Source organism: Triticum urartu, chromosome 7A (genome assembly GCF_056163025.1).
Source record: "Triticum urartu cultivar PI428250 chromosome 7A, HENAU_Tu73, whole genome shotgun sequence".
Classification (NCBI taxonomy): Eukaryota; Viridiplantae; Streptophyta; class Magnoliopsida; order Poales; family Poaceae; genus Triticum; species Triticum urartu.
The window spans coordinates 309,903,684-309,912,405 of NC_141879.1; the positions used below are offsets into that span (position 1 = coordinate 309,903,684).

General features: G+C 45.1%; 1 long non-coding RNA gene across 1 annotated transcript; it reads right to left on the reverse strand.

The window, feature by feature from the left end:
- Nucleotides 1-960: 960 nt before the first annotated feature.
- Nucleotides 961-4,490, reverse strand: LOC147959426 (uncharacterized). Its single transcript, XR_015611707.1, has 3 exons — nt 3,877-4,490; nt 2,568-2,639; nt 961-1,223 (listed from the first exon to the last, which is right to left on the reverse strand). It is a non-coding gene; the product is annotated as an uncharacterized LOC147959426 (long non-coding RNA).
- Nucleotides 4,491-8,722: the final 4,232 nt, after the last annotated feature.

Genomic DNA, 8,722 nt, shown 5'->3' on the forward strand with positions numbered 1-8,722 from the left:
TTGAGAGATTGCACTAGCTAAAGTACGGACCCTAGGCCTCATTTTCAAGCATTGCAATACTGTTTTTGTGCCCGTTTACTATTTGCTACCTTGCTATTTTTATTTATTCAGATTATAAAATATATTTATACCATCCGTATTACATTTTTTATCACCATCACTTCGCCGAACTAATGCACATATACAATTTGCCATTGTATTAGGTGTGTTGGGGACGCAAGAGATTTCTTGTATTTGGTTGCAGGGTTGTTTGAGAGAGACCATCTTCATCCTACGCCTCCCACAGATTGATAAACCTTAGGTCATCCACGTGAGGGAAAATTGCTACTAGCCTATAAAACTCCGCGCTTGGAGGCCCAACACGAATCTACAAGAATAGAGTTGTGTAGTAGACATCAAGCTCTTTTCTGGCGCCGTTGCCGGGGAGGTGAGTGCTTGAAGGTATATATTTAGATCTTGCAACTGAATCTTTTTGTTTCCTGTTTTATCACTAGTTTGGTTCGTAAAAGAAAATTACAAAAAATGTAATTTAGGTTGCATCATATTATTCATCTTTATAAGTTCTTTCGTGAAAATGATGGAAAGGAAAATTGTGCTCAATTGATAGAAGAAGAATTCAATGGAATGTTTGGTATAAATGATGAGCATGATTGCAATGTTGTTAGTATGAATTCTTTGAATATCCATGATGCTAATGATATGCAAAGCCATATGCTTGGGGATGCTATGTTTGATGAAGATGATATTTTTAGTCCCCCATGATTTGATGTGAAAATTTGTTATAATGATTGCGTGCCTCCTATTTATGATGATTATAATGATGAAAGTGGATTTGGAGAGGTCATGACTTTATTTAGTGATGAATCCACCATTTTTGTGATGCCCCCGATTTGACTGTACACTAATCATACACGAAAATGTGTACGATCAAGATCAAGGACTCATGGGAAGATATCACAACAAAACTCTAGACACCAATTAAAATAATACAAGCTTTATATTACAAGCCAGGGGCCTCGAGGGCTCGAATACATCAGCTCGAATACAAACGAGCCAACGGAAGTAACAATATCTGAGTACATACATAAGTTAAACAAGTTTTCCTTAAGAAGGCTAGCACAAAAGTAGCAATGATCAAAAAGGCGAGGCCTCCTGCCTGGGACCTCCTAACTACTCCTCGAAGCCGAACTCCATGTAGAATCATTCTCGGTATCCTCTGGCTCCTGGACTCCATCGTATGATCGCAATAACCGGGGAAGGGGAAAAAGAAGTACAAAGCAACCGTGAGTACTCATCCAAAGTACTCGCAAGCAAGGATCTATACTACATATGCATTGGTATCAATGAAAGGGGTGGTATATGTGGACTGAACTGCAGAATGCCAGAATAAGAGGGGGATAGCTAGTCCTATCGAAGACTACGCTTCTGCTCGCCTCCATCTTGAAGCATGTAGAAGAGAGTAGATGGTAAGTTCACCAAGTATCATCGCATAGCATAATCCTACCCGGTTATCCTCTCCTCGCCGCCCTGTGAGAGAGCGGTCACCGGGTTGTATCTGGCACTTGGAAGGGTGTCTTTTATTAAGTATCCGGTTCTAGTTGGCATAAGGTCAAGGTACAACTCCAGGTCGTCCTTTTACCGAGGGACACGGCTATTCGAATAGATAAACTTCCCTGCAGGGGTGCACCACATTTCCCAACACGCTCGATCCCCTCTGGCCGGACACACTTTCCTAGATCATGCCCGGCCTCAGAAGATCAACACGTCGCAGCCCCACCTAGGCACAATAGAGAGGTCAGCACGCCAGTCTAAATCCTATGGCGCAGGGGTTTGGGCCCATCGCCCATTGCACACCTGCACGTTGCGAGGGCGACCGGAAGCAGACCTAGTCCCCTTAATACAAGAGCAGGCTTACGGTCCAATCCGGCGCATGCTGCTCAGTCGCTGACGTCACGAAGGCTTTGGCTGATACCACGACTTCGAGTGCCCATAACTATTCCCGCGTAGTTGGTTAGTGCGTATAGGCCAGTGGCCAGACTCAGATCAAATACCAAGATCTCGTTAAGCGTGTTATTTTGAAGTAACCGCGGACACCGACCAGGGCCAGGCCCACCTCTCTCCTAGGTGGTCTCAACCTGCCCTGTCGCTCCGCCACAAAGTAACAGTCGGGGTCCGTCGGAAACCCAGGCCCACCTCTACCGAGATGGAACCACATGTCCTTTCAGCCCCCTCATCAGAATCACTTGCGGGTACTCTATGAGCCGACCCGACTTTAGTCACCACAGGTATCATATATTATGTATATAAGTATATATCCGTGATCACCTCCCGAGTGATCACGGCCCGATAATATAGCACAACAGACGGACAAGAATGTAGGGCCATTGATGGAATACTAGCATCCTATACTAAGCATTTAGGATTGCAGGTTAAGGTAACAACAGTAGTAGCAAGGACAGGCTATGCATCAGAATAGGATTAACGGAAAGCAGTAACATGCTACACTACTCTAATGCAAGCAGTAGAGAGAAGAGTAGGCGATATCTGGTGATCAAGGGAGGGCTTGCCTGGTTGCTCTGGCAAGGAAGGGTCGTCATCGATGTAGTCGATCATAGAGGTACCGGTAGTAGTCTCGGAGTCTACCGGAAATAAGTAATGGAGGGGGAACATAATAAATAATAGAGCAATCAAATGTAACACAAAGCAAGATGCGGCAATACGTTGTGCTAGGGGTGACCTAACATAGGGACAGGTGATACCAGTGAAGGGGGATACATCCGGGAAAGTATCCCCGGTGTTTTGCGTTTTCGGACAAACAAACCGGAGGTGGATTGTTGCTATGCTAGAGGCACGTGGCAGATGAACGGATCAATATTTGAATTCGTCATATTTTTCTGATCATTTTTCACATATAAATTATTTTCATTCGAGTTATAGATTTTTTTTATATAATTTCTCAAAGTTCTAAAAAATTTCTGAAATTGTTATAAATTCAAATTAAAACAGAATATTCCTCTGTCACCTAGAGTCTATCCAGCCAGAGTGTATGACAGTAGGCCAGATAGGTGCAGAGTCAGCAAGCTCAACAGTCAACATTGACTGGGTTGACTGGTCAAAACTAGACAGTGGGGCCCTGTGTCATAGGGCCATTTGTTTGGCAGGTTGTTTAAAATAAACTAATTACTTGTTTGCGTGGGTGGGGTTGTTAGCACTAGTTTTAGTTAGTGCCTAACTAAAAGGGGCCGACCCTACACTCACATACCCAACACGCACACCTACCACACACACACAGAACGCACACCTACCACACATACACACACAACACACACATCTAGCTCACGGCCATGCCATGGCCAGCATCAACACCGGGAGGGAGCAGCATCAGACCAGTGGCAGCACTGGTAGTAAGCAGCAGCAAACAGCGATAGCAGAAGTGTAGAGCAGCAGTGGAGCATCGGCAGCAGGCGCCAGTGGCACCGACAGCAAGCGGCAGGAACGGCGGCCAGTGCCCAGCACGAAGCAACAGCAGTGGCAAGAGTACCAGCAAAGCAACAGCAGTACAGAGTACCAGCGGCACAACAGCAGCGCAACTAGCGACGGCAGCAGGCGGCTGGGGGCGCACGCGTTCGAGGGGAGTAGGGCGCGACGGCTGCAGCGGGTGCCGGAGTGAGCTACGGGCGGCTAAACGGAGCGGCGCGAGGTCCTATAGAACCAGTGTGATGCGCTGCATCCAACCACGCCACGGGTGTGAGTTGAGGCGAACCAAAACGACGGCTACGATGACTTGCCGCGGCGGTGACAGCCGGTGCTAACCGGAATCGAAGCTAGGGGATGCGAGGAAGAGAGGAAGGAGGTCATATAGGACCGGAAGCTCACTGCGGAGCTCGAGGAGGTCTCGTGGAGGCCGGGGATGCATCATCGGTCGCGGATCGAACAACGGACAGTGGCGGCACCAAGGTTGAAGACGACCTCGATCCCGTCGTTGTGAGGCTCCTCGGCGTCGAGTCGGTGTTGTAGACGGCGTAGGAGATGACGTTGGTCCCCCGGGACACGGTGGTGCAGCGCGGGGGAGGCGATGGCCGTGTGAGCGACGGCGGCGCGTCCATGGTGTTTCGGGCATGAAGAAAACAGGGGGGGCAAGCATCGGAGGGGAAGAAACGGGCCCAGGGTTTGGGAAGGAGTGGCGTGCTCATATAGGCGGCAGTGGGAGCACCGATGGCCGGCACGTGGCCATGGCCGGCGGGATGGCCGCCACGGCTCCCGTGCCTCCTGTAGCAGAAGGTGGAAGGAGAGGTGGAGGTGGGCTAGGCCGGTTACTTTTACTAGATGGGCCAAAGTTCATAGTAGAATAGGTTCCTTTTCTTTTTATGGCTTTATTTTTCTGTTTCTTCAAATTATTTTTTGTTTTCCGTTAAGTAGAGCCAATAAATGACTTTTGTAAAATATAGGACTCGTTACATAAATACTAAACTTTGTAATGGGCTAGTACAACCAGTTCCAAATATTTTTAATTAGTTTAAATATATTTTTTTATTTTCAAATGGTTAATTTAAATGTTGTTGGTACTGTTTTGATATTTTAATGTATTTTAATACTTCCAAATATGTTGGTTAATGCATGTAATTTAGTTAGCGAATATTTGCAACCTACGAACATTTTAGTTTCCATGTTTGAATAAATATTATGTATGACTTTAATTTAAACTTTGGATTTGAACTCGGATTGGATCAAAGTGAGGTTTAGCAAAATTAATTACAATGACGTGGCACCATTAGAGTGTGACTACTGTAGATAAGTACCACGGTGTTAGAAATCTCCTCCACTACAAGCAATCTCGTCCCGAGATTTAAGAGGGGAAGTAAGGGGGAAAGTTGTGATCACATAATTCTAACGGATCCTTCTCGGTCTTGGTTGCTCTTCTCAAAGAGGTTGATCCACTACGTTCATGTCTTCATTTCTCTGCATCAATGCATCATGATGAAGTTGTCGTTCTTCCTCCAGGATCTTCACCGTAGTTACAAAATGGTAAGAGGGGGAAAACTCTATAAGGACGGGTTCTAACAAGATTGAGCATCGGAAGGTTAACTCATGGGAAGAAGCATAAGTATCTCTTGAATTGAAACTTAAGAAGATATCGAGAGCACAGTAAGAAGGTACCATGAGTAGTTTCAAACGGATAGGCAATCGTTCGATGTCTGAAGCAACGTGCGAAAAGGGGCCAAAGCAACGAGATTGAGTATTGCGTCTGTTACCAGAATAGATCACTAGGAAGGTGGCCCGTGAATAATATATGAGGCCACGCGCGAGGAATAACTTTGGAAACCGGGGGTGTACAGGAGAGTCAGGTTTCGTTCCTGTGGAACTGTGGGTTATGGGCCCTCCATACGGGTTAAAGGTAGAAGGAGCGGTGACATCTTGCTCGATCATGATAACAAGATATGTTAGAGGGTAGTCTATCAGTTATGTCGGCAACAACGTCGGTACCAAGGGCGAGGGACGAAGAGAACCATTTTCCTGCTCGTTGAACGAGGCGGACCCGTAGGCAAGGTTCTCGTCCATCGGTGGTCACCAGAATGTTTTCAACAATACTAACAAGGTCTCGCTAACAGAATTGTACATCGAGGTGTTTACATAAGTAGGAGAATATTACTGCTTAGATCATATAGACCTCAAGAAAGGTTAAACCAAACAATGAAAGGGATAATATGATTATCAAATTAAACAAAATAATGGAAAGGAAAATGTGTTTAAACACATATTTCTGGGGTATATCCTTCCCAACAACAAACAGAGCATGATATCCATGACATGATAGAAATAGATAACCATTTAGGTAAGGGGAGAGGAATTTCATGACATTACCCAAACACCAGTGTTTGAATAATTGATAAAGAAAATTTAGCATTGTGGTTGAAATGTTCTTATTGAAAATCGGAATACCATAGACATGCTTCGAGATAGCATTGGCATGGTCTTTAAGCAAAGATCAGACTTTGGATACAGAAAGGATCCATCAGGAACAACTCATGGAATAAGTCTTACAATTTCCTCATGGAAGAATTGCTAACCTTGCTAAAAAGGACGAAATATAACAATAGGTCCTCCGGCCAGGTGTGCTAGGCATGATATCACCTTATCGGGTCAAAGACCAATGTTATAACTCTTGGAAATATGTTCCAACCATCATATCTGACCGAGAGTCAGATCTAATAGGTGTCAGGATACCTCAGACTCAGGATGCCTGAGAAGAAAAAGGTGTGACACAAATTGATGAGATGACATTGTAAGATTCTCAGAAAGTGAACTATGGAAGCGAGTTCTGAAACAAGAGTTCATCATTAAATCGAGGAGAGGGTGAGGAGGTGGCTGATGGACTTAGCGACAATTCATTGAGATTTCCAAAAGGATGGATTTCCACAATTATGTGAACAAGGAGATAAATTTGTCAAATCAAATGATATAGTGATGTATGCTCGAGGAGAACATCCACGAGCAAACATTGGTTGAAAGGTGCACCCGAAATATGAGCTTAGGTAGCATGATCAATGTTAGAATGGTGATTCAGTAACCAGTAGTCTAAAAATGAACTATTGACCATTAACTTCAAAGCAATAGGGTCACTAGGAGTTTTGAATTCGCATGTCATAGTTCAATTGTCGGTTTTCCGGTTAGAAACAACACGGGGACCAAGATATGAACATAGATGGCAAGAAGTATTACTATATCAAGAATTCTTAAGAGGTGGTGAAATTCTAACAACATTCTTGACATAAAGGAAGGTAACACTCCAAGGTAGAAGAAGAACAGATGCTGGAAAGCAAGGAAATCAAGTTACAACACAAAACATGAACAAGTTTGTGTTGAAGGGAAGTCAATAAAGTGGTCGATGATAACACAAATCATCGAGGGCAAGGATGGTATTTCTCATCACGAACTCAATTGATATCCTAGAAGAGCTCAGAATCCCGATGATGATCACGACACATTTGTTGAGAGATTTCATGAAGATGTAATCGGTCGGCTGCTACCTCTTAAGCACTGCGTTGGTTTTCCCTTGAAGAGGAAAGGGTGATGCAGCAAAGTAGCGTAAGTATTTCCCTCAGTTTTTGAGAACCAAGGTATCAATCCAGTAGGAGATCACGCTCAAGTCCCACGCACCTACACAAACAAATAAGAACCTCGCAACCAACGCGATAAAGGGGTTGTCAAGCCCTTCACGGTCTCTTACGAGAGTGAGATCTGATAGATATGATAAGATAATTTTTTTTGGTATTTTTATGATAAAGATGCAAAGGAAAATAAATGGCAAAGTAAATAAGTAAGTATTGGAAGATTAATATGATGGAAGATAGACCCGGGGGCCATAGGTTTCACTAGTGGCTTCTCTCAAGAGCATAAGTATTACGATGGGTAAACGAATTTCTGTCGAGCAATTGATAGAATTGAGCATAGTTATGAGAATATCTAGGTATGATCATGTATATACGCATCACGTCCGAGACAAGTAGACTGACTCCCGCCTGCATCTACTACTATTACTCCACACATCGACCGCTATCCAGCATGCATCTAGAGTATTAAGTTCATAAGAACAGAGTAATGCTTTAAGGAAGTTGACATGATGTAGAGGGAAAAACTCATGCAATATGATATAAACCCCATCTTTTTATCCTTGATGGCAACAATACAATACGTGTTGGTTCCCTTTCTGTCACGGGGATCGAGCACCGCAAGATTGAACCCAAAGCTAAGCACTTCTCCCATTGCAAGAAAGATCAATCTAGTAGGCCAAACTGAACTGATAATTCGAAGAGACTTGCAAAGATAAACCAATCATACATAAAAGAATTCAGATGAGAATCAAATATTGTTCGTGGATAATCTGGATCATAAACCCACAATTCATCGGATCTCGACAAACACACCGCAAAAGAAGATTACATCGAATAGATCTCCAAGAGAATCGAGGAGAACTTTGTATTAAGATACAAAGAGAGAGAAGAAGCCACCTAGCTAATAACTATGGACCCGTAGGTCTGAACTAAACTACTCACACATCACCGGAGAGGCCATGGAGTTGATGTAGAGGCCCTCCATGATCAATGCCCCCTCCGGCGGAGCTCCGGAAAAGGCCCCGAGTGTTGGGGAACATAGCAGAAATTCAAAATTTTCTACGCATCACCAAGATCAATCTATGGAGTAATCTAGCAACGAGGGGAACGAGAGTGCATCTACATACCCTTGTAGATCGCTAAGCAGAAGCGTTCAAGTGAACGGGGTTGATGGAGTCGTACTCGTCGTGATCCAAATCACCGATGATCCTAGTGCCGAACGGACGGCACCTCCGCGTTCAACACATGTACAGCCCGGTGACGTCTCCTACGCCTTGATCCAGCAAGGGGAGAAGGAGAGGTTGGGGAAGACTCCATCCAGCAGCAGCACGACGGCGTGGTGGTGGTGGAGGAGCGTGGTACTCCTACAGGGCTTCGCCAAGCACCACAAGAGACGAGGAGGGAGAGGGGTAGGGCTGCGCCAAGAAGGAGATGTTCTCGTGTGTATGGCAGCCCAAAACCCCCACTATATATAGGGGAAAGGGAGGGGCTGCGCCCCCACCTAGGTTTCCACCCCTAGGGGTGGCGGCCAGCCCTAGATCCCATCTAGGGGGCGGCCAAGGGGGGAGAGAGGGGGGCGCACCACTAGGTGGGCCTTAGGCCCATCTGAG